Raw genomic sequence first — 27,770 nt, 5'->3', positions numbered from 1 at the left:
TTTTTTAGCAGTCCTCCACTATTTGCTTCTTTGAGTTGTTTGGAAAAAATGCTATTTTCTTTCACAAGCAAGGTTTTGCACTATGACACTAAATAATGTAAATGATGTTTTATTTGATGATGATGTTATAGTTCTTACATCCTCTAGTGGAACAAGATACTTGGGCTTTCCAATCTGATGCAACTATCTAGCTTTCCCCTGAAAAATTTCAAACTCTCCTTAAAACAGTAACTTCTTGTTCATTTAATTTTTTATTGCTAAGAGTTTACAGCTGACTTTACGGCCCTGGGAAGATTAATTTTTAATGCCTTTCTTTCTTTGATCAACTTCACTCACTTCCAATTTGAATGCAATTGTACCTTTCTAAAAAGCATTTGTCACTTGTATAATTTCAGACAACCAGAAGTTGTTGGTGCAGAATGGAAGACAGGCATTCCTGCAGAGAGTATCTGAAAGATACATAGCCACTTTGTGCCTTTCTTGTGTCTCCTGTTGATAGCAAGCTCTCCATCATCCATAAATCTTACAGCTTTGGGTCTTGGCAGGCAGCGAATTCCCTGAGAGGGTTATGGTGCTAAATTCTGTCATTGTCATGCATAAAGTAAGAATTGAGTTGCATCTCCCAAGCTTCTGGACCTCATTAGGCAAAACAAATAGGAGAAACACACATTAAAAATAACTCATATTTCTCCACTCAACCCCAAAAGAGCAAAGCCAAAATAGAAGTTTTGTTTACAAATCAAAAGGTTCTAGGCTTTTTATATTCGAACAGCAGTCAAGTAAAATGGTGTAGATTTAATGACATAAAAAATGTTCTTTGAGATTCTATAGCAAAATGACAGTTTACAAAACAGTGAGTATATAACTCTCTAAGGTGTATTCATTCCTGAAAAGACTGAAAACTTTGGTACTGATTATCTCAAGGATAATAGAAAAAAAAGGTCTATTCTCAGTTTTTGTTTCTCTGTTCTCTCAAAATTTTCTGCATAGCTATAATTATTTGTTATTAAGAGTGATTTAAAGTAGAAGCTCATTGCATTTAGAATAAAAGTTGAAATTCAATAAACAATGGTAGATCATATTTGGGGGGATATAGAGAAGATATGAAACTTGGAAATAAACTATCAAGATATGCTAATAATCTAAGAACACTAATAGAGCATTATATCCTCATTGTCCAAGTGTGTGCTGTTATCCACTTTCACAACAATGCAAACCAAGTCTCCAAAAGTGGACAGAACTTGTCCAAATCATCACAATCAAGGGAGATCAATCCTAAACCCACAGGACTTCTAAATGTCTATCACTGTCAATCTGTGATTAAAGCCAGACTGCTTTAATTGCAGTACATTTCTACAGACAATTGAGCAACCTCACAGATCCAATCTTTTTATAAAGAAAAGTAATGAGCCCTACCTCAAAACTAAATCAAGAGCATATTTATAAAACATTTTTATTCTTGCTTTAAAATATATATAGGCATGTATAAAATAATATATTAATTCCTTCCACTACAATTTATGAGCATGCTATACTTTATGATGCATTTTCTTACCCACTATGCTTCCTAACTATTTGATTTATGCACCATGCTGCCCAGTATCATCAGAAATTATATTTAAAATATTTAACAACCTACACAGAAAAATAAGTTAAAATATAAGTAAAAAATAAAATATGTTCCTATCGTGTGTCAAAATATATTAAGCTATGTTTATAAAATTGATTAGCAAGTGATATAAGGTGTGACCAAATACATTCATCTAAATAAAATTATTTCTTCCAATATTATAAGTTACCGGTATTGTCTTTTTTTTTTCATCATACAACTGCTAGTTGCTTTTTAGCAGGGACAGTAATTGACAGATAACAATCATATCCTTTTTTCATATTATATTTATATATTTTTTATTTTTTACATTCCATCCACAGTTTCCCCTTCTTTCTCTCCTCCCAGCCTTTCCCCCAGCTTTCTCTCTGCCCCCTCCCCATCTACTCCTCCTCAGTTTCTGTTCAGAAAGGGACAGGCCTCTCATAGATATCAACAAAGCAGAGGATATCAAGTTGCAGAAAGACTAAATATCTCTCCTCTTATTAAGGTTGGACACAAGGCAACCCAGCATGAGTAAAAGGGTCCCAAAACCTGCAAAAGAATCAGAAAGCTTCTGATACTACTGTTAGGAGTCCCATAAGAAGACCCAGCTACACAACTATAACATATAGACAGTGGGCCTAGGTCAGTCCCAGCAGGCTCCCTGGTTGCTGGTTCAGTCTCTGTGAGCCCCTATGAGCCCAGGTTAGTTGACTCTGTGGGTTTTCTTATGGTGTCCATGGCTTCTCTGGCTCCTACAATCCTTCTTCCCCCCTTCCACAGGATTACTCGCAGCTATGCCCAAAGTTTGTCTGTGGGTCTCTGCATCTATTTCTATCAGTTGCTGGATGAAGCCTCTCTGATGACAATTGGGCTATGAGTATGACAGAATGTTCTTAGGCATCATTACATCTCTCTCTCTCTCTCTCTCTCTCTCTCTCTCTCTCTCTCTCTCTCTCTCTCTCTCTCTCAATACGGCTCATGGGCTCATGTGAAGAAGATCACAGGGTGATCTCAAAGCTGAGCAGCCTCTGCAGCAGCGGACAACTGCGTCACCTGGCACTGGTGGCTTTAATTTCTCAAAGTGTGGCATCACTACCATTATTGTCTTCCCTGCCAAGGTTTGGTCTGGCATAGAGGCACTAAGGTACAGAAACCTGGGGAAATGAACCTGGCATGCAGACTAACCAGCACAGAGGCAGCCCCCACAAGATATTTACTGAGTGACCAATGAGAATAAGGATATACTGAAAAGAAAATTATGTTGACTCAAGAGGCATTTCTGAGAGAGCTCCATCTCAAAAATATTGATTAATGAACAAAATATCAGTTGAAAGATAATTATTTGAATACAAACAGACCTGGGGTAGTAGCAAAGGTGTCCCAAATAAGCAATTCACTTACTGTAAGAAAATTGGTCGTATTATTTTCGAGGCTGAGGTTCTAATATCTGCTAGCCGCAGCTCCATGTGTGAAGAAACTTATGGTGCACTTCTGAGGCCCAGAAAGTCAATGCTCTGAGTCTACAGGGAGAGCAGGAGAAACCTGACATTCCAACTGATGAAGAAAGACAGAAGCCCTCCCACCTTTCTGTCCTAGCCAGGTTCTCAAGAGAGTAGAGGATGCCTTCCCACATAGGGAATCATCTGCCTTTGGTCAGTCAACCAGTTCAGATGCTAATCTCATCCGAAAAGGCCTAAACAAACACAGTCAGATAGAACATTTAACCTGAACACCTCATGTCCCATTCAATTTGAAGCATGAAGTCCCCCATTACTGCACTGAAGAAGGAAGTAAGAATCAGGATAGGGTTCCAACAGATGAAAGCTTTGTAAGGTGGAAAGTGGGATACAAACGGACAGAGAAGGCTTTTAATTCCCCCTCTAGTCTACTGTTTTTCTCTTCCTATTGAGTACAAATTGCAATCTTCCCAATGGACTGATCAGATTATGTCATTCAGTTGAAAGCCCTCCTCTGCTCACCAGTAGAGACCCCAGGGACAGCCCCTGAGCACCTCCCAAAATGCTTGCAGCTGGCATCTTCTTCTCCACTGAATACCAGCCACCCTGAATTTCCCTAAAATACTATTATCTGTTCCATTTTGCATACTTATCCTTCCTCTCTGATATACTCTCTCCCACTCATTAAAAGCTGAGTCTCAGTTCAAGGCCCAGGTAAAGGGCATCTTCCTTGAGGCCACTTCTTTAGACCCCTTCCTCCCAGAGTCCCTTTCCTGAGTACTGTCTCTCAGGCTTGGTTCCATGAAAATTCTGATGATTTTTCTCTCCCTGAGGATAACAACAGTACGTTTTCATTTCTGAACATCCAGGCTAGAACACAACTTTTGGCAGAGCTTGTTATTATTGGTTCTGTTGTTGTTTTCATTATTTTTATTTTCCGGTAATAGATGAAACACTAAATATTTTAAGCTTGATAGGTCACGTGGGCTCTGTCAGAACAACTGAACAGTGGCAGAACAGTAGGAACGTAACTGTAAAGAAGAGTAAATAAGTGGCTTTTGTTGTGTTCCAACAAAATGTAGTGTGTCAATCCCAGACCTGTAGCAGAATACCCAGCACATAGTAAACACAGCCAGCTATCTAGTGAAACAGGAGTCCTTTGTCCCTTGTTTTAAAGAGAGAATGGGCTCTAGCTTACCTTTTCTTCATGCTAAAACACAAAGCTTGAAGTCTGTTACAGTGGAGCTATTTGCCTACGAGGGAAAGGCCCTCCTTTGGATATCCTTTCTCTGAAGTTTAAAGGTATTGAAACACAAAACGATTCAGAGATGTTGGGGTGGTCCTAATAAAAGACAAATAGCAGGAAAGGCTGAACAGGTCCCCCCAAAGACTCTAAGACTAAAGGTGGACATTTTTTATGGGTTTGTGGAAAGGATAACTCCACACCACGTATTAAGCGTATCGTGTTTATACTCCACAGGCTGCGTACTGAGGTCATTGGAAAATATGGCTAAGGAAATGACTCCTCCATTGAATTGGCTTTGGCGTGGGATGTATAAGCGTTACTCAAAGCAGATTGTTCTTCTAATCCCTCTACACAGTCATGGATCATTCTCCTATTCTCATCTCAATCCCTATTCATTGGGCTTCATGGATGCGATCCTATCTAAGAAGCATACTAGGTATCAATTATATACACAGAGAACAGGCCTTCACACAGAAAGGAAGATCTGAACTGACCATCTGCCTTCAATGACTTTCTTAGAGTTTTGAAGCCATTAGGAAGGACATTCTTAGAGGATGAGACCACATTTCCTGCTATTCTGGGCAAATAGGAAGCTGCTTACTATACATATTTATGCGTCTCATCCAAAAGATTTTTTTTCAGTACTGGGGTTCAAACCCAAGGCCTCGTGCATACTAAGCAAGTAGTCTATCACTGAACTACATTCCTAGTCCCCAAATGATACTTATTTATCCTAACAATAATACAAGCTCCCCTTGATCACAAATTTATCAGTAAACTTCTAGGATGAACAACTGAATTAATAATGGATCATGTGAGTGATCCAAGAAACCTACATTTGAAACAGAATTCTAAATGTGGCTTCAGAAGGCTCTGAATCAAATCCCCACCCCCAGCTTTCTAGACAGGCCTTGCAAGGTTTTGTGCACTATGATATGAAAATCATGGCAACCTGGTACATGAGAGCTGACACCAGCTAACAGCTTTTAGAAATTTCTTTTTCACCCTTGATGAGCACAAGTTCACAGTCCACGGGTCCCTGAAACCCAAATATCACCACAGTAATGCTTTTGGCATAGCATTCAATATCTTTCTTCCAAACTGTCATGACCAAGGCAATGATGCCATTACATTTCATTACAGTGCATCTGTCAGGTATAACCCAATTGTTTTGCTCAGTGGCCACTAAAGCTGCCAGTCAGTCTTCACGGGTTTCAGTAGGCCCTCCTATCTCTTCCTCCAACCTTCAATACCAGAAAAAAAAAAAAACTAGAGCAGGCTCTGTCAAAGTAAATCATATAACTATTAAAAAGACTGAAAGGATGATCAGAATAGACATCTGATTTTATAGAATTTGTAAATCAATTTATGAACTGTGTGATATATTGTATAGGAATCAAGAGGCCACAACAGTTTTATGGGGGAAGATTATAAATCTGTCATATGCTCTGTCCCATGTGCATGGTTTCTGTGGGTTTTGTTTTGTTTGTTGACATTTGCCGAAATGCAATGTTGTCACAGACCTCCTAGAAAACAGCTAATGCTTTTCTAATTTTACTATTAGTGCTGTGTTGTTTTATTAATATGTCCCCTCCAGATAATGACTTCATTTGTTTTATTTGGGGTTTTTTCCTGACATTTTCAAGAGGGTGGTTTACACAGCTGGATGGAAGTCACTAGCCCCTTGGGGACCAGCAGAGATTTGCATGGCATTACTGACACTTGCAGGAGCCCCAGACTCCCTGAACGCAGCACTCCCAATTCCTCAACGTGTTTTTTTAATCACCAGTCTCTGTGTTCCCATGTGCTATTTGGAGCACCTGAACATATCTGTTTTCCTAGCAAGTCACGTGGAATGTCATTCTGTGACATAGAAGTGGGCAGGGGGGCCTCTGGAGACTGTGAAAACATACAGAACAAATGTCTCGTTATATAAAGGGTACTGAATGTAGGGGAGAATCTGCCACATTTGGAACCATGCCTTCTGGTAGAAGTTATGGCCCAGATTAAAGGTGTGTCTTCCTACCTCAAGATCTAGATCAAAGTCACATGTCAAAACAACACTCCACTGTCTAGCAGTCCTTACCGCTTAAAGGCCAGTAAGTAAAATGGTCTTTCACCCTAACCAATTTCCCATTAAAATGATATCACTCCATCTGACATCCCAAAGACCTTTCGGGTTCTCTGGTCTGTTATGTTTGATAGCAATAACATAAATAATGCTTTATTGTTACAGTTATTGATTCTTTATTTTCCTGTTTAAGGTGCAAGAGTAAAGAACTGGTTTTGACTGAAAGAGCCAGAAAGACAGAGGCCTAGATAGTAAACCTCTAGACACATTGAGACAACTCTCTTTCTTTGGCTTAGCTCAGAAACATTGTTATAATTGAGAAAGTTAATGGCTCTGGGCTCTGATTGTTCTTCATGGACGGGCTCTGTGGGAGCCTTCTCAGCTTGGTCGATCACCTTCCTGGACCTGGGGGGAGTTGGGAGGACCTTGGTCTTGGCATGGAGTGGGGAACCCTGATGGCTCCTTGGCCTTGAGAGGGAGGGAGGGGAGGTGTGGGTGGAGGGGAGGGGAGGGAGGGGGGAGAAGGAGGGGAGAGAAGGGGGAGAAGGAGGGGAGGGAGGGGGGAGGAGGAGGGAAGGAGATGGAAATTTTTAAATATAAAAAAAATAAACCATGAGAAAAAAAAAAAAGAAAAAAAAAGAAAAAAGAAAAAAAAAAAAAAGGATGGCTTCCAGGTCCTTAAAATAAAGATGCAATTATTGATATTAGTGGTGATAAAAAGAACAAATGTCCCTTGCTTTGACATAAAACATGACTGCTTCATAGGAATATTTATGCCTACATTTAATATAATATTTAATATAAGGAAAACAGAAATAGTCTTCCCCAGACTGACAGAGCCTAAGGCTGGAAGAGGAGCTGTCGTTTTCCCATCACTACCTGTCACTGCCAGGTTTAACCAAAACGTCTATCAATTCTCTCTTACTTGAGCTATATTCTAAGTCTTTAAAGTTATGCTAATAAGTCTCCTAAAATACCCATTAACATTCCTTTAATAAACAAAAGATGCCTGATTTCATAATTTAACTACACTCATTTATCTGTCCCCTGCCTTTAGACATTTGTCGTAGCTTTCTTCTTGATACAATCATAAAAACAGTACTCAAATAGTGGTCAAGCAAGGGCTTCGTACACACCTCTGCATGTACTACCCACAAATCTCAAAGCAGTCTTCTGGAACAATGACTCTGCCACCAAACCAATGGGATACTCTGCACAGTGAAGCAGAATTGAGCTCCAGGTTCTTTCTTTTGAAAAGGACCACAGCACCAGTGATTCTAGCCCAAGAGGACTGACAAGCAGAGTTTTACTGTTCCCTTTGAAGATGTCAGATAGATTTGAAGTGCTACAAGCATTATTTAACAAGTGCTCTTCAAGCTTCCAAATAGCCAACCATTTTATCCCGCCATCAAAAACAGGAAGCATGTCATTGGGGGAACATACTATCAGCCCAGTGACAAAATAAAATGTATAATTCATCTTTGGATTCAGTCATGCTGACAGCTATTTTGATTTAACTTCTTTTTTAAATCAAGTCCACTATCACACTCATAATGAATTACAATAAGGAATTCATAACAACCTGGCAACCCCAGTGTACCAGTTAACAGCACGGGTAACACTTATCCAGCAGCTGACCTCTACATATGCTGGAAAGCTACCTCAGTATTACTTAGAGGAAAAGCTATTGTGATTGTTCCCATTTTGCAGATGGACCATTTGGCTGCAAGCCATAAATTATGGCTACTTTGTTTTCCAGTTCTAGCTAAGTTTGTCTATCCAAGTAACCTCAAAGTCACCTAACCTTTTTCAACATATTTGCTCATCAGTTGCATGAAGAGATAGCACTAGACAATCTCTGAAGTAACTTTGAAAATCATTATTTTAATTTTATAATCATTCCCAAGTCAACTCTGAAAAGTGCCAAATATGCATCCAAGTGTACAAACATCAGAAACACAATCCATCCCAACCCTATCCAATGACAAACAAACCTCAGAAATACAATCCATTACAGTCCTATACACCCAAGCATACAAACGTCAGAAACACAATCGATCCCAGTCCTGCCCAATGGCAACTTCCTGCAAAGACAATAAGCTCCAGAATAATTTTTCACTACAACAGCCACTAGCTACTCATGAAAAGTTAAACTTAAAAAAAAGTTAATTAGGTTTTAAAAAAACTCAAATTATTATTTAATTTTAAATTAAAAATTCAATAGTCAATTCTACCTGTAAGATGAAGGATTAGATGGCAAATGGATCTGTCAAACAACTGATTATAAAAGAAGAAACTGAAATTTGCAATCTGGATATTGTTCAATTTTTTTATATACAGGAACTGTGAACTACGTGGACATACTCTTAATTTTTTATCTCTGATGACATTTTTAAATCCTCAACAAGAAAATTTATTGTAATAGCCTCCAAGGTAAGAGTTCTAGTCATGCAGAGTTAGTCCATAACTTATAACCCAAATTATCATACTTATGACAGTATAAGACAATAATATTAGTAATGATACCATGAAACATATAGTAAGTGCATCTCTGGCAATCCTGGATACAGCCATCTAAATTAAAGAGATCCTATAATCATGTCTTCTCTGGCCCCCTGGAAATCAAACTCAGGATTTATGATACCAGACTATGCTCTGAAAACCATCACAGCCCATGGATTTACAGAATCAACTAGAGCCAATTTTCTCAACCTGTGGGTCATGAACCATTTGAAGATTTTATATCAGATATTCTACATGTAAAATATTTACATTATGATTCATAATAGAAGCAAAATTATAATTTTGAAGTTACAACAATGTAATTTTATGGTTGGGAGTCACCAAATATGAGGAACTATATTAAAGGGTCACAGCATAAGGAAGGTCATGAACCACTGATCTAGAGTGACATTTAAAATTGCAGCTGCCTAAGTTCCACATAAAGCTAATAACCAAATTATATAGAATTAGAACTTCAAATTCTGAATTATTATACTAAAATAGAACAATGGTATCTTGCCCTTGTGTTTAGTGAATCTCGACTAAACACTACCAAGAGATAACGGCACCTAGCATCATTTCCACAACATGTTAATGAAGTCATTAGAGAACTGTCTTGGACAAACATCCTTCTTAATCCATCTACTTGATCATAATCAGGGTCATGGTAGAGAATTCCTCTAAACAAATGAGGCACAACAATGACAACAAGCAGTGCTCACTCTGATCCTTAACATTTTCAGAACTTTCTGGTTTTTACCTTGTAAGAACGGTCACTGTAAGGGTACTGAAAAGCCAAACCTGGCTTGTTCTTACCATTTGTTCAAGGACTAGTGTAGGAAGAAAAAATATAAAATACACAAAAAATATCTAATCCAAACAGTGATTAATTATGTAAAAAAAATTCAAATGGCCTAATGAGACCCATGATGTCGAGATTGTTATTTATCTCATATACTGCTTTCCTGCTAGAGAATAGCAGATCTCAATAAACACTCATTAAATACAATACTCAATAAATACAATTGAAAGGAAAGAGAGGACTAAAATGGAATAAGGACTTAATAATAAAAAGGACTTACGCCGGGCGGTGGTGGCACACGCCTTTAATCCCAGCACTCGGGAGGCAGAGGCAGGCAGATCTCTGTAAGTTCGAGACCAGCCTGGTCTACAAGAGCTAGTTCCAGGACAGGCTCCAAAGCTACAGAGAAACCTTGTCTCGAAAAATAAAAAAATAAAAAAAAAACCAAAAGGACTTAAAAAATATAAAAGGACTTAAATGGAATAAGTAGGCCTGTCTGATAATAACTTAACCAAGCCTCATGCACAGCAGCTAGCCTAGGAAAGCATGGAAAGGAACTTTCTTGGCAGAGAAACCAGCCAATACACTACCCACTACAGCAAATTTTCTTAAATAGAATCAAATCCTGTGGCTCAGCATTGTAGGGGACAAGAATCCTGCAGGAAGGTGATGAGACAGTCTGGGGTTTGAGGGAAACCAGTGTTTTCACAGAAGGGAAATCATATAATCTAGCTAATGATTTATATATGTGCTTTCATACCCTGTGGAGAATAAATGGTAGAAGCATGAGCTATTATGGGGTCAAGATGTGGAATTCTGACTAGGGGCTGGGCAAAGGAGACAGGAAAAGTTAGAAAATCACATCTATATCTTAGAGGCAGAGTTATTATGAGTGGCTAGTGGTTTGCATGCATGTAATGAAACAAAGATGCTCATGTATGACTTGGACTATGAGCATTTTCCCAAGCTGTATTTCAATGAAGTCTGTTTTTTCCTATAGATATGTGCTCAAAGCTTATTATTATACATTTGTGCAGGCTTAAAAGTTCCCCCTTCCAATCTCTCCTCCCTGGTAAATGATAGGCCTATCCCCAAAGTACAGAAAGGTTCATACCACCAAAATCACAAGGAATCTTGACAGGGTTGGAAACCCATAGTCTCTGCAGAGGCATCCCATCTCCCTTAGCAGAAGTGTTCCACCTATAATATTCAGCAAATATCACTTGAAGGCATGTTCAATGACAACTCAAAGAAACAAGAGTTTAATTAGCAAAGCATTGTTACTTTGTGAGTACCTAATGAAAGACCCCAACCCTAGTCTCCACCTTAAGATGTTTTTGTGATCAACTAGGCCAGGTAAAAACAGGATACCTGTGGGTGGCAAACGTAGTCTTGAGACCATCTACACCTGCCAAGGGGGCAAAAACAGGATATCTGTGGACAGCAGGAGCAGCCTTGAGAAAAACATCCAGTCCTTTGTGTATCAAAGCTCAGGGAGGCAGAAACTGCCTGGCTGAAAACTGGCTTAATTTAGATTTGTTTTTGTCCTGATTTGTTTTGTTAGACTTGTTTTTATCCTGTTAGACTTGTTTTTACCCTGATTTGTTTTTATACTGTTAGACTTGTTTTTGTCCTGTTTTCGTCCTGTTAGACTTGTTATTGTCCTGATGTTGACCCCCCCATATGTTAATTTAAGTTGACCAATGATGTTGCGGTTGCTATGGTTCCCTGTTATGTAACCCTGAGACCCTATAAATGCTTGCTGGAAAAATAACAAGGGGGCTCAGTCTCACTGGAGTATTGAGTTCCCCATTGGCACCTTCAATATTAAAGAATCCTCTTGCTGTTTGTATCCATTGGCGTAGCTTATTGAGTCTGGGGGATCCTTCCCTGAACCCTAGAAATTAGGGCCTTTCACTAAAAGCCCCACATAAGGAGTTGATGCTGGTACAAAATCGCCAGGACAAAGATATTGGGATGATCTGAATAACATCCAGGTAGCAATGAAATGGAGCAGAGAAGGTGACAAAGGCTATGACCAAGACTGGAGACTAAGAATCGGAAAGTAAAAAAATGGACCAAGTGAAGGATTCTGGGATATGATCTTAACCTCTCAGCTGATTTCCCCCAAACAGATTAAAAACTTACTGAGACTTCTCAGCTTTATTCTGACTGAAGCCTCAAGGTCACTTGCCTTACCTGCTTGATCATCACCTTGGCAACGAAGAGAATGAGAGGGAGAGTTAAAGTGTTTTCTATAGTAACAAATTAATTGTGGAAACTGCCTTGGGTTTTACATTACTTGTCTCATCACATAATAGTGTATAAAGCAACCTTTCTTCCAGCATGGATGAGTAAAATTGGATACTGCCAATATGTCACCTTTGTGTATGAAAAGGACACGGCTGATATTTGAAGGATGTTACTAGTGATTGCCTATTGTCATAGCACGAGATTAGAAGAGAGCGTGAGCCTGGCTTCTGATTGTTACAGCCATGACAAGAAAGGCCTTCCGTCACTTCTTATTAATTTACTGCAGAACAGAATGTCACATTGACATTTCAAATTATCCCCTTGCTTTGTTCACAGCATTATTTTAAGCTTAAACTCATTGCGTCTCCAGCTTGGCTACTTAGATGAGCCCCAGCTCAAATCGCATGCCTTGACCTGCGCACAAGACCAGATCTTACTATTTATAAAAATGATTAACTGTTTTGTCTTGGGAGCTAGGCAGATCTGAGCTCAGCTACCCCTTGCTCCATTTCTAACTGGATCTTCTTGGGCAAATGTTTTATCCTCTCTGGGCCTTAGTTTCCTCATTTATACCAAGAGAAATGATATCTACCTGAATTTTCTTAGCAAGATCAAGTAAATAACACACAAAAACACTTAAAACTTGTTTTCTGCTATTTGATATCTATCTAGATGTTCAGACACAAATACCTATCTGAGTGTGGACAGCCAGCCAAGACCTTTTCCTCAACTTTAGGTCCATACATCCAGTACCTACCTACTCCCTTATCATTTCCCCTAGCATCCCAAAGATACAAATGTAAGAGGTTCAAATACAGCCCAGTGCTGCAGCTCCTCATTCTGTCCTTGAAACCTGCCTGCACTAAATTTCCCTTTCCCAGAATATTTTATGTCAAACCATCCTCACAGAAGTGTCAGTTCTTCCAACGCTGCTTCCTCTCAGAACACACACCTGCTACATCCAAAAGCCATTGCTAAAATCTGGAGAGATAGTTCAGTGGGGAGAGTGCTTATTTTTGCCAGCATGGGGATCTAAATCTGATCTCCAGAACTCATTTTTGTTTTTTTTAAAGTCAGGTATGGTTATTCATGCTTATAATCCTAGCCCTGGAGAAACAATGAAAGGCAGATACCTAGGGCTAGTGCATGAATTTAATGCTTTTCTCACAAAAACAAAGAGGTGATTGGTGCATGATGAACGACACACAGGGTTGTCCTATGTCCTTCACATACATAATGCGCCCTGCATGCATGTGTGCCAGCACATACATATAAACAAAAATAAAAAAACAATACAAAAAGCAGCAGGTAATTTTGGCTCTATTCAAAGTGTTTCCAAGACTCACCCACTTCTTGCCGCCTCATCCATAACACCCCGATCAAGTTACCATCATTTCTAAAAGGATCACAGTGACTCCCTGAGAAGTCACCCCAGATATATTCTTGCCCATTGATTTAAGTTTATGATATCAGTATTCCCCAGCAACTCCCATTCCTACTGAAGGAAAAAATCAGAATGCATGCAGTGTCTACAAGACCTAACTGGATAAGGCCCCGCTGCTGCTCATTGTGTCCTGTGCCTTTTTGTCTCTCACTCTACTCCAGCCGCAGTGTGCCTGAATTTATATATAAAGCACACGTGATACGGATATTCATTATTATTATTATTATTATTATTATTAATTATTTTTATTTATTTTATAGCCCTGCCACAGATTTTCCTCCCTCCTCTCCTTCTATTTCCCCTCCACCTCTTCTCTGTACCCCATCCACTTGTCCTCTACCTCACCTCCATTTAGAATGGTGCGGCCTCCCCTGGGCATCAGTTCTTCCCCTGCATTAAGGCTGGGGCAGGCAACTCAGCATGGGGAATATGTTCCCAAAAGCTAGCTCAAGCACTAGGGTTAGGCCCTAGTACCACTGCTAGGAACCCCAAAACAGACCAAATTATACAACTGTCACATACATACAGAGGGCCTAGGTTGGTCCAATGCAGACTCCCTAACTGTTGGTCCAAAGTCCATGCGCTCCTATTAGCCCAGGTCAGCTGTCTCTGTGCGTTTACATATCACAACCTTGACACCCTGGCACATATAATCCTCCTCCCTCTCTTTAACAGGACTCAACTTAGTACTTAGCTAGATCTCTGCATCTGCTTCCATCAGTTACTGGATAAAGGCTCTTTGATGACAATTAGGGTAGCCACCAATCTGATTAGAGGAGACTAATTCAGGAACTCTCTACTCTCCCCTTACATCCCACCCCAACCCATCCAACCCAACCCCACATGTTCCCATCTACAACCCCTGCTCCCACCCCTAGTTTACACAAGAGATCTCTATTTCCCCTTCCCAGGAAAATCCAACCATCCCTCTTTGGGTCCTCCTTGTTACCTAGCCTCTCTAGGACTATAAATTATAGCCTTGTTATCCTTTCCTCTATAGCTAATATCCACTTATGAGTGAGTACATTTTGTGCTTGTCTTTCTGGGTCTGGGTTACCTCACTCAGGATGATTTTTTTCTAGTTCCATCCATTTGCTTGTAAATTTCATGATGTCATTGTTTTTACAACTGAGTAATACACCATTGTGCAAATGTACCACATTTTCTATATCCATCTTCAGCTGAAGGGCATCTAGACTCTTTTCAGCTTCTGGCTATTACAAATAATGTTGATATGAACATAGTTGAGAAAGTGGTAGGATTGAGCATCATTTGGGTATATGACTATGGCTGATATAGCTAGGTCCTGATGTAGAATGATTCTTAATTTTCTAGGAAACTTCCATATTGATTTGCTGAGTGGCTGTACAAGTTTACACTCCCACCAGCAGTGGAAGAGTGTTCCCCTTACTCCATATCCTCTTCAACATCAGTGTTTCTTAGTGATCTTAGATCAGTGATCTTATTCATTCTGACAAGTATAAAACAGCATCTCAGGTTCATTTTGATTTGCATTTCCTGATGCTCGAGGATGTTGAACAATTCTTTAAGTGTATCTCGGCCTCTTGAGATTCTTCTGTTGAGAATTCTCTGTTTAGATCTGTACTCTGTATTTTCATTGTTGTTGCTGTTTTCAAGACAGGGTTTCTCTGTGTAACAGTCCTAGCTGTCCTGGAACTAGCTCTTGTAGACCAAGTTGCCCTCGAACTCATAGAAATCCTCCTACCTCTGCCTCCTAAGTGCTGGAATTAAAGGCATGTGCCACTACTACCCAGCAGTACTCCATTTTAAAATTAGATTATCTGGTATTTCGACATCTAGTTTCTTGAGTTCTTTATGTATTTTAGAGATATGCCCTCAAGACAGGTATCCTTAAGTTGGGGGACCAAAAAATTGGGGAATTCTCCAAGTTATTATATGGTGCCTTGGGAACTGAGAACAACAAGACAGGAGCAGACCAAATTCCAGAAGGATATCTGGGCTCAAGGCCAGGCCCACAGTCCTGTAGTTTATGACACTAAATCACTACCTTTTAGAATGGATTCTTTGGTCAGAAAAATCAGTATTATTATATCTTAAGATTACTATAGTATTGGAAAAGGCATTCTCTAAAATGTTTATAAAGAGTTTTGCTATTTTTGGATCCAGAGAGTATTTAACAAACACAAATCAGAGAAACATAACTATTGCCCTAACTAGTGGTTATGACTATGCCAGGAAGGAATCCCCACACTAGGCCATATGGGCACGAATCTTGTAAACAGTTTGTTTCACAGTCATTAAAAGTATTGACTTTTAACTAGGAAATTAATCTCTATTCACCACATGAAACAGATGAAAAGTTATTTTCAGAATTGTCTGATACTGTACAAATGGAATACTAATAATAAATAAATATTGCCTATAAGACAACTACCCATGGATCATCATTAAACATAATCTCTCAAAATCAATGAATAATACAACTGTTCAAGACCAAGGTCATACCATACATAGTGTTCTCCCATATCCTTTGTCCACTTAGTACAAAACAAATATCTTTAATATGAATCGATATAATTCTTCACAGTATTATTCTAAGGGCTTCATAGGAATGGCACTAGGAGATTCTGGTGGAGAAAATTCACACTACTGAAAATAAAGCATGAGAGCGGAGTGGAGCCTGGTGAGAGCACCAGAGCATTTTGAAGGGAGTTATCTGGTGAGCCTAATCCTGAGATGAACAGCAAAAATGACGCCCTATCCACTGCAGCTGACCAGGACGAGCTCCACAGGATCACACAGACAGTGCTGTGGCACCCAGCACAGCAACTCTACCAGCTCAAGAAGGCAGTCTGAATCATGGAAAGTCCCACCAGTGGAACATTCCTGCCAATGCCATGACTCCTGAGCACTCATTAGGATGACTGTAGCCGTTTCTCCAGCACCAGGAAATGGAACTCCTAGTGAAGATAACCCCCCAGGAGGACTAGAAGAAAGTAAAATAAATAAGAAAGAGACAGCGTGGAAACTGGAAAACATGTCTCTTCCAAAAAAAGTTACAAAGCATACATGAGACAACACCACAGTATATTCTCGGCCTCGTGACTCTGCAATTGTAGAGGGCAAAAGGGCCTTGTGCAGACAGATAAGCACTGGAGATGCCAGGAAAGTCAAACACATAGATCGCCACTATGTGAATATATGGAATGAGGTGCACAGCTGTTCTTCCTGGAACGCCAAGAATGATGCAGTTTTACAACCTGGTGATTCTTTGCTGTCTGATGAGACAGGCTTTGCCGCACCTCCCAGGATTTATGTTTTTACTTATCCAGACCTAAATCATGAGCATCATTCTTAAACTATAAACCCGCTCTTATGAGTGAAGCCACTCGTGCTTTACAATAATCTAAGTGACTTCAATGCTATCTTAGGGCCAGGCTAACCCTGACACCATGACAGCCACGGGTGCTATGTTTACCTCAATCAAGTCCTCTAGACCCTAAATCTTAGGAACTCTCTCTGATTCAACAGTACCCATTCTTGTAAAAGAAGCCAGATCTACTTTGTAAGAAATCCCAATTTAAATGTATCTTAAATTGTTGCGCATCTGGGGCTGAGGTTTTGTTATCCGAATACTTCTTTCAACATTGTGCTGTGCTTAAACATGGCTAACGTAAAATGATCTGGGACAGAGTCTAGAGTCCTGGTCCAGCACTGCTTACAAGAAAATCGTGCTGAGCCTAGTTTCATTCTTGTCTCTTCATGGATCATTTTTATGGTTCCTTTTGGAAAGCCTGCAGGGGAATCACCTCACAATAATAAAAAGTAAAGACACTAAGATCACACAAATGTGAGAGGAAGAACTCAGTTCTATTTTTGAAAAATATAAATGGTGTTCTTAATGCTCTTTATCCTTCCTCCCTCAAATCCATAAAGAATTTTATTTTGTGTTTACTTAAAAGTTAGTATGTGTGTGCGTGTGTGTGTGTGTGTGTGTGTGTGTGTGTGTGTTAAAGTTAAATAAATTTACCTCACTTGGTTGACAATGCTCCTTCCAAAAGTCATAGTCTTCCACAAATTCCAATACCAAGCATGGGAAATCTCCTCTCAACTTGTTGGCCATGGTAGTTCCCCTCAAAAGTAAAGGCTATTGTCATCCCCCTTTCTTGCCTCCTAGAAACTGAAAATAAGTGTCTTAATTTCAATTAAGTATGTGAAGTAAGTAAAGATACCACATACTTCAGACAGAAGACTTGCATAATTGAACTAGAACTTATCTGGAAATCATCCCTAAGGATATTTGCACTCACCATGTGCAGGCTACCAAAAAGGAAAGCAATCAAATGTCCCACTCAACTGTGATGCCTACAAACTGCAACAATGAGCAACATGCCAAGATATCCTGAAAGGTGCAATGGCGGCATGGAGATCCTTGGAATAACCAAAATTAGACCTATTCAATAGGAAATAATTAATGTCTACCCATATAAGTCTATTCCCTACTCTATAAACCAACTATATCACTCCTGGAAGCTAGTATAATTTCTAACTGCCTTCTAATTGCTTATTGTTACATCAAAAGCTATGTGTAGCTCTCGCTTCTTATCAAAGAAGCTTTCTTCTGCAGTGGATGGAGACTTTTACAGAAACTGTGATTGGTCACACTAGAGGACAGCTTACTGTGGGATGCCCAGGCCAGAGAACTAGTTCATCTACAGTACAACCCCTCTACCTAAAGTTTAAGAAACATCATAGAAGATGGGCTGAAAAGATTGTGAGAACCAGAGGAGCAGGAAGTCTGCTATAATATAGAAGCCTGTCTATGACAGGAAAGCGGCACCCTGAAAATCTCCACAATATGGCTGCCCAGATAGAACTTTAAAATGGCACCAATTGACATGCCAAGACAAAGTGGGGAAGAATGAGCTCACAAGGCTTTACTACTGTGTGAAGAGCCATAGATAGTTAATGGATATGTGTGCATATATGTGTATGTTTGTGTGTGTTTGTGTCTACATATGCAACATTAAAGCAACTTAAAATATTGTATTGAAAGAATAAGGCCAAAGCCCATGACTTTTAGGAGTTGAGTAATTCACAAGAAGAGTTACAGGGAGGAAGGAAGAGAGAAATGATGCAAATATAATACTCATCTACAAAATTAAAACAGAAGAAAATAATAAAAAAGCATCAGTAACCATTGTGATGGCTAGTGTTCAATGTCATCTTGAGAGAATCATAGAAATATCTGGGAGAGAAACCTCTGGCCAGGACTGTTTTAGAGGGGTTACTGTAACTGGGTTAATTGAGGAAGAAGACCCAGCCTAAAGTTGGTCTTGAGTAAACAAGTATGATTTATGTCTGCCTTCTGAAGACTTATTCTTACATCTCAGACAAGTGTAGCTTTCAACCCTCAACAAAGAGGCTTCTTTCTGCAGCATATGGAGGCATTTACATAAAGGTATAACTGGTCAAAATGCAGAGAACAACATCCCTAGGCTTGGAGTCTTGAAACAAATCAAAAGGAGAAGCGAGCTGAGTAGATGTGTATGTTTGTTGCACTCGGATTCTTGAGTGTGAACACAATGTGATCATGCTCCTGCCCCTGTGACTTCCCTACTGAGCCAGAATCAACCAACTTTTCTTCAAGTTGCTTTTGTTTATGATATTTTATCACACCAACAGGGAAAAAAAAAACTAAGCAATGTAGGGAACTCAAATAGGTAGATGAGTTTAAAATAAACTCAGGACCTAGAGAAGAAAGTTAGCAAAATGGACACAGAGGTCTGACACTTGAAGGATAAATTCAAAGACACAGAGAGAAAATACAGCAAGGAAATAGAGACACCAAAAAACCCCTGAAATTCAGAAAATAATTAATCAAATGTTTTCTTAAAAGAACAGCAGAACAGATGCACACACGTACATGCACACACCCCATAACTTTAGAAACATACTACAAAATAACATGAACAGACAAAACAAAGCAAAGGAATAAATTTCAGGGACAGAGGACAAATTGAAGACTATATACATCCAGAAATATATATATGTGTACATATATATATATATATATAAAATATAGCCAACATTGTGAAAATGTGTAAAGAATTCTTAATTAAGTCAAGATACCAAACATAAGAACCCACATAGTAGCCAGCAAAGTTATCTATAGAAAAACTGATAAGGAAATAAGAATATTTCAAGAAAATACATATTTGGGTATTTTATGACAAGAAAGTTCTTAAAAAATGACTATACATGGAGAAAGACAAAATTCTTACCTACAAGAATTTACACAAAAATAGTTGTCTCCCATAATAGGAAGATTAATAGAAAAGATCATTGATTCATACCCAATACTAAAAACCCCTAATGATAACAGGCAAGGAGGAGAGAGCTACCAATAATTCAGACACTCAGAATATAAACCAACGAAACCATAGGAAATATCAACTACCTCACAATAATAACCTTAAATGTAAATGAATTCAACTCACCAGTTAAGATATACAAAAACTAACTGGATTAAAAAACAAGATCTAATAAAGTATTTTCTCATTCAGCAAGAAAAGGCATCCAAAACTAGATAACCAATTGATGAAAATGACCTACCAAGCACATAGAACTGTAAACAAGACAACATTGATCCTTACATCTGATGATGAAATGTCTCTGTGTATTTAGCTCATTCACTGATGGAGGATTCTCATTGGCTAATAAACAAACTGCCTTGGCTTTTTGATAGGGCAAAATTTAGATAGGTGGAGTAGACAGAACAGGAAAAAGGAAGTGAGGTAGATGGCTCAGACAATTGCCCTGCCTCGCATCTCTGAGCAGACTGCCATGCCTCTCCTTAGGGAGAGAGATGCAATGAAGCCAGCCACCAGGTCAGACGTGCTGAATCTTTCCTGGTAAGACACCATTCGTGGTGTTACAAAGATTATTAGATATGGGTTAGTCAAGATGTGAGTAAGAGGCTGAAAATAATGGGCCAGGCAGTGTTTAAAAGAATACAATTTGTGTGTTGTTATTTCAGGTATAAAGCTAGCCATGCAGGAGCCAGGTGGCCCGGAGCCGGGTGGCAGGAACGCGGCCCGCAGCTCCTTACTACAATTCACAGTCATAAAATTCAAAGAAAACACAATAATCCAGACTGTGTGTAATTTTTTTTATTTTTACGTGGCTTATTTTTCTTTACTTCTTTAATCTATGACTGCCTGTACTCTGACTCTTTAAACACTTTGTTTTATTTTTTAAAACCATTTACTTCCTTTTATAACTGCCTATGTTCTTTTTCCTCTCTCTCAAGCCTATGTACATTTATCCAACACTGCAACCCATTTAGAGGTCTTTTACATCTAAACTTGTCTTTATTACATATCTGTAATAGTTTTCTAAACAGGACCACTTCTTAAAATGCTAAGAGATTTGGCTAGGACTAATGTTTTTTGCCTTTTGGCTCTGCCAAGTCAAACATGGTGGAGGTCTGTTCACTGTCTCTGAGACTGCCAGGTGGGAGCCATCCTCAGCACCTCAACACTAAGTAGCACTATTCAGCATATAAACGCTTTTTATCCGAGTAAGAGCTAAATCTTCTATGCAGCACACTGCACAGCCTGGAAATATCTCTGTGTATGTCTAAGGGAATCTGCCATGCTCTCATGCCTGTGAACTCCTAGAAGACCCGATCCTGACACATGCCCACGTGGGGTGCACTGAGCTGCGGCACTACTTTCCTCTCAACCCCAAGCGGGCACACAAGCACCAGACCCGAAGTGGGTGGCAGGCATCAGTTCCAAAAGTTTGGGTGTCATTCTGTTGCCGGAGGCTGCTCATTTGTTTCCCAGCCATCCAGACCTGAAATAATTACACAGAAACTGTATGAATTGCAATACTATTTGTCCAATAGCTTAAACATATTTCTTTCTAGTTCTTAGATGTTAACCCATTTCTATCATTTTATATTTTCCCACAAGGCTTGTAGTTTACCAGTTCTGGCATGTGGGCACTTTTCTTCCCTGGCAGCTACAAGGTGTCTCTCAGACACCTTTCTTCTCTATTTTCTTGGAATTCCCATCTTGCTTTAGTCTGTTAAGCCACTGGCCAAAAACAGCTTCTTTATTAATCAATGGCAATAAAACACATTCACAGCATACAGAGGGGACTCCCACATCAGCACTTTGCTTAAAACTCATTGGAAATATGCAGAAATGTGTTCCTACCACATCCAGAAACACAGACAATAATGTCTGGCGTGGAAGTTGAAAATAAAGGCAGCAGAAAGAAGCTGCTTGGGTATTTAGGCAAGAGAATGTGTTCCCTCTGACCTTCTTATTGATAAGTTGCAAATCGCAGAATATGCCAAATCACCTAGATTCTGCATTGAATACTGTCTTAGACATGCAAGAGCTAGCAAGTCACTAATACATTGCCAGTGTTGTTGACTTGGTTCTCGAGTCTTCCTATTTATAGACATTTGCAGACATACATTACAAAAATCACTGGACAAAGACCTAGTATATGTTAAGTTGCTTCAATTAATTATTGCTTGGATTTCTTGGAATACTGCTGCATTAACAATGGCATCCCTAACTCAGCTTAAGAACACCTGTACCGTCTCACATCTTGTAAAGGTCAAATATGTTTTTGCTCACTCACTCATAAATTCTCTTGTAGCATCACACAGTTCTGACAACCCATGTCCTTTTGACTCTTCCCTGGGCAGTCTATCACATACACACATGCATGCACACATACATGCGCACACACAAACCACACACACACACACACACACACACACCACATGCACTGAATGACCTGAGGAGAATACTCACTTTTGTGTTCTTGTGGCACTTTGCAAGTACCCCTGTTCAATAAACCAAATTCATTTTTTAAAATGTATGGGTCTGTGTGTACTTATGTGTACCGGAGACCAGATACCCTGGAGGTCAGAAGATGGCTTCAGATCTCGAGGAGCTAGAATTACAGGAAGTTAATCATCACTTGGTATGCCTTTTAAAAATCAACCCTCTCAAAGAGCAGTGCATGTTCATAATTCTGGGCCAATTTTCCAGCCCTAATCAAATGCATTTTGGTCACTGTCAGCATCTGTATAGGAGGTCTAAGTGCCAGACACTACATTAAGCATTTTACGCTGTGTTATCTCACTTGATCTAAATTCAGTTTCACAATGTGGACACTGAGGTATAGTTTAGTAATTATCTAGCATAAAGCAATTATTCAAAGCTAGACAATCTAATCCAGAGGTCAAATGTTTAAAAAATGAAGGTCAGTGATAATAGTTGCCTTTCTTGCCCCTTTCTTTATTTTTCTTCGCATGACTTTTACTAAGCATTATGTACCACAGTCACTTAAGAGAATATCGTGACAACCTCAAAATAAATGGTTGCATTTTTTTCACAGTACTAAACCATACCTAAAAGAAAGTTGGTGTTCAATAAGTATGTGACAAATCTCCAGATAGGAAGACAAGTAACCCGGCATTCTACTCTGTAATCAACAAGAATGAAAAAGAAAAGACTGAAACAAAGTGTGTCAGGCCCACATTCCCTCGCCACTCCCAACAGGTTGGGCACCTCGGGCCAATCTTGCTACTCAATTAAAAATATATTAGAAATACAATGATAATGATAATGACAGTTCTAACAAGCTGATCCTTATAAAACTATGTTTCAGATTTTTCAAGACCTTTAGTGGTCCAGAAGAAGTAGAAGTAATTAGAAGCTCAAACTGAAAAAAAAGATAGCCCATGTAACAATTAGGATTGTGAATGAATTTAGAAGGATAGAAATTTGATGAAAGTCAAATATCTGTCACTTTTCAAGCCAGAGACTGTGGTAACGAAGATAGTGATGTCATAGCGAAAGTTAGCATAAAAATTAGCCTAATAAAATGAGAGATGGGATTTTATAGTGATTGAAATTAAGGAAATTATAATGAAGATAATGATGATGATGATGATGATGATGATGATGATGATGATGATGATGATGATGATGATTGATGATGGAGGATAATTAGGTCAATGAGAAATAAGTAAATAAAATATAGAAGCTGGGGCTGGAGAGATGGTTCAGTGGTTAAGAGCACTGGCAGCTCTTCCAGAGGTCCTAAGTTCAATTCCCAGCAACCACATGGTGGTTCACAAACATGTAATGAGATCTGACTCTCTCTCCTGGTCTTCAGACATAAATGCAGACAAAACACTGTATACATAACTAATAACTAAATAAGTAAATAGATAAATCAAAAAAGATAGTCATGTGGCAAAAAATAGAAGTAATCTCAAAAAAAGATGGTAGTAAAATTAGTGAATTATTTTTACTTTGTGACTAGAAAGCGTAATTTTGGAATACTCTGTTTGCAAGGTGTATTTCTAAGAAAGGCTGCATTCTTATCGCTTCCTGTATCTTTTCTCTCTTGTGTGCTCAATACAGGCGCTCTTAACATGATTTCAATTCATACGAATGAGCAACTGGTAAATCTGGCCCCCTGAATTAGAAAGTGACTAAAGGTCACTCCTCGCCCAACTTGGCCTTTAAATCTTGTCACCTTGGCAAACAAGCAAAATCATCCAAGGCTTCCTTCCCTCCATCTTAGGCAGTCACATTACAGTGGGCAGAATATATACCGACTGCTATGCCCCCATCGTCCTCACTCCTACTCCAAGAAGAGCCTGTCTTAGAAACTTTCCCCAAAGTTGTCCTCTGCAACGCAGTACCCACACAGAGAATATAGTCATGCTTCCATATTGAACAGAGCACTGATTGTTTCCTTTGCCACTGGCTCTCTCCACTGATTTGAAGTACACCAAGCACTTCCCTCCTGCACGATTTCCAGACTATTTGTTGAGCACCTTTTAGGTTTTGGTACTAAGCAGTATGCAAAGACTTTACCAATGCCTTTGCAGCTTGTAATGCAATCCACAAAAAGGAACACACTCATGGGAAGAGTTAAGAATATGACATGTAGCTGTAACTGAATACCCAACAGAAGCAATGTAAAGAGAAAGGATTTGCTTGGCTTCTGGCTTCAGGTGCAATCGTCCATGGCTGTAGGGAAGGTGTAGCAGCTGGAGTAGCTGCTGGTGTCAGTAGGAATGAATGACTTGGCTTGTTTGCACCATGATGTGTTAGGGTACAGGGCTCAGACCAGAAAAGGTGTCATCTATAAGTCACACCCCCAGTAGCACATTTCTTGTAAGTAGGCCATGATACAACAAATTAAATCATCCAAACAGCACCACCAACTGCAGACTAAGTCTTTAAATGCATGAGCCTTAGAATGCTACCACATGTGTGCTTAGGTCTTAGTGGCATGGAGAGCCACTTCTGGCTCTGTCTTCTCTATAACCAAAACCCACCTCAGAATCTCTCCTGTAGCCCAGCTAACCCTGGTGCCTGCCACCTACCTCTATGTCCCATTGATGTTTTGGATTTGATCCTCACATTCTGACCTCTGTGTTCATTCCCAGGCACTACAATACAGTCTTCCTCACCTCCCTGGACTCATAATAGTCTCCACTTCTTTTGCAAACCTAAATAAATTGGTAGGTCTACTGACTTCTTAGATGCTTATGTTAAACTACCACCGCAATCTTTAGGTCTTCCTATGAGTGTGCTCTTTCCTACCTGTTATGTTACAAGTGACAAGGACCTTGGGAAAGTTTTTGCATCCTTCACAGTCTCAAGAAACTAATAGGTGCTCAGCCAAAAGTCTGAGGTGAATTTATGTTTACTAATTATTCATCTATGATAGTTGAAGGAAGGGCAATGGGAGAGAAAACTTGAAACACACAATTCATCATCTCTCCCATTGCGTTTTGTTGCAGAATTTTAATTAGAATGACTCTTAGTGTCACATATGACTGTTCAGAAAAATCACAAAGGAATTTTAGCTCATAATTTGCTTTGTCTGAGACTGAAAGTAGATGGCTATCTTGTGCTAAAGCAACCATTTAGTGCACCTCAAAAAAACTACATTTGAACCCTGTTCATTAATGCTTAGCACATCTAGCTGGGAAGATGTACCGGAGCAGTACAAATCTGACAGTCCATTTTTCACTACCATTTTCTTCATCTCCTGGAAAACAAACAGGGATGTGCTCAACTGAACTTACCCTTTCAGTGAAACAAGCCTGGCAATAGAGGAATTTCTCTAAATACATCTGTTTCTTCAAAACCTGCAGAACATATTATATCCAAAATCCTTGCACCTGGGAAATGGAAAATGAGACAGGACGTCAGATTTGATGGCTGAAATTTTGGAACTCTAAAATGCAGCAGACTAAATAGTGAAAGCACCCATTAGGGGTGTTCATTAGAATCACACACAGTAAGTGCGGCTTTACAAAAGACTACACAACCTGATTCTATACTACACCAAGTCCTTAGAATTTGAATATTTAACAATCATCATTCCATTGCTGTGTTGGATTCATGGTTGAAACATGATACAAACAGCATTCAGCCCTTCTCATGTTACCTCAGCACACACTGAGACCTATGCTGGAGGGCTTGCTGTTTTTCACATGATTTCGTCAGTTTCACAAACGTTTTTGATCAGGTGGGTACTGCAACTGATTTTACACATTAACAGAATGTAAAAAGCTTTATGCCATTAATTTGGGTGTTCCTGGCATTGACTGCTCTGTTCCAATGCCAGTCAAATTCCCAAGACAAGGGAGTTCATACAAGGGCCTCATTACTGAGAGTTTCTTTTGTTTTTCTTTGGTTCTTCGATGACGCATCAAGTTCTCTTCTCTTCTACCCAAGCAAAGATTGACACCATCACAGTAGGGGATTCCTGTTATTTTGTTTAGTAACAAAGTTCACTCTGTTGCTGTAAAGCTGTTATCTGATTTTCTAAAGTTCATAAACTGATCTGCATGTTGTGATGAGGAAAGAATGGCAGAGACGTCTATAAGAATTCTCAGAGGGACAAGTTCTACATCTCCAGGGCACTTTGGTTTGACTTCCAACAAAGATAAACACTTGTCATCCCAAAGGCTGAAAATGTTCCTTAATGACTGAGATATGATGAGAATACACCAGGAGTGAGGGCTCTCTCCAGCTGCCAGGCCTAGGTGGCTAGTTTTGTCTACCTGGTGTCTAGGGAATGTCTACTGCCCTGACCCTACCCACCCATCAACCCAGGGCCTGGAGATGGAAATTCCCTATAGAAGAATGAAGGTTGGGATCAGAGCATCATTGTTAAAGATGGTGCAGGTTGCTCAAAAGACGCCAGTTCTTGCACAAGCTTGATGACTCCCTGCTCTGATTCTATGTCCAAGCATGACATGGTTCACATAAGCATGTGTATAATGTATAAGTCAGGATTCTCTAGGCAAACGTAATTAGTAGAAGGAATACATACATATATATTATATGTATGTGTATACACACACATATTATATATATATATATATATGTATATATATATATGGGAATTTATAAGACTGGCTTACAGGCGGTGATCTTGGTAGACTAACAATGAGTGTCTCATAATGGAAAGACAAAGACATCAGTAGTTGTTCAATCCATGAGCGTGGATGTCTCTGGAGTCCCAATCCGGTGTTGGAATCCCGGAAGATTTCGGGAAAGCTGCTGGCCTTAAATCCTAAATAAAGCTGGATTTAATACTGAATGCAGCAACAGGACAGAAGATCCTGCCAGCAAGAATGAAGGCAAACAAGCAGAAAGCAAACTTTCCTTCTTCTGAGTCCTTTTCATGTGCATCCCAGATTTAGGGTCCGTCTGCTTGCGTCAAAGATCTGATTAAGAAGATCCCTGAAAGGACTGTCCAATATCTTCATCTCAATGCAGCCAAAATGACACCTGCGATTAGGCATCACAGAATATGTCTCTGCCAACTGACGCACTGCCTTCAAAGTTTTTCTCTGGAGACTGAGAACAGCAAATAGTCCCCAGACCTTGGCTAGGTTGTCTCCACAATGTGAGAAAACTATTTACTTCTAACCAGGCACTTACGCCATCTTTGTCAGAAACCGATAAAGGAAAGCTAGAACAAAATACTATGGGAAGCTGCTTTGGGAAAAACACTTTTTATGGAAAGGAGGAAAAGAGAACAGTAGTGTCTTACAAGAAATGGATCCGTCACCCAGAAACACATGCAGCTGCCCAGAGATTAGCCATTAACTCCTCCACAGCTATGACTATGAAAGGGGAGGTATGGCTCCATCCTGTGGCTTTACACCCATGGCTTCTGGTAGCTTCTGGGTAAATAATAATATAGAAAATATGTGAAAATTTGAAAATATAAACACCTTTGTACCTTCTTTATCTAGAGACTTTTATGTTTTCTGAATTACAGTAATAAGTCTGCTTAATCTGATGCAGAATGTGAGGCTTGTATGGGATGTTTTTAGTCAGTACAA

This window comes from Arvicola amphibius, chromosome 5 (genome assembly GCF_903992535.2).
Source record: "Arvicola amphibius chromosome 5, mArvAmp1.2, whole genome shotgun sequence".
NCBI classification, from domain to species: domain Eukaryota; kingdom Metazoa; phylum Chordata; class Mammalia; order Rodentia; family Cricetidae; genus Arvicola; species Arvicola amphibius.
This window is presented reverse-complemented; position numbering follows the sequence as displayed.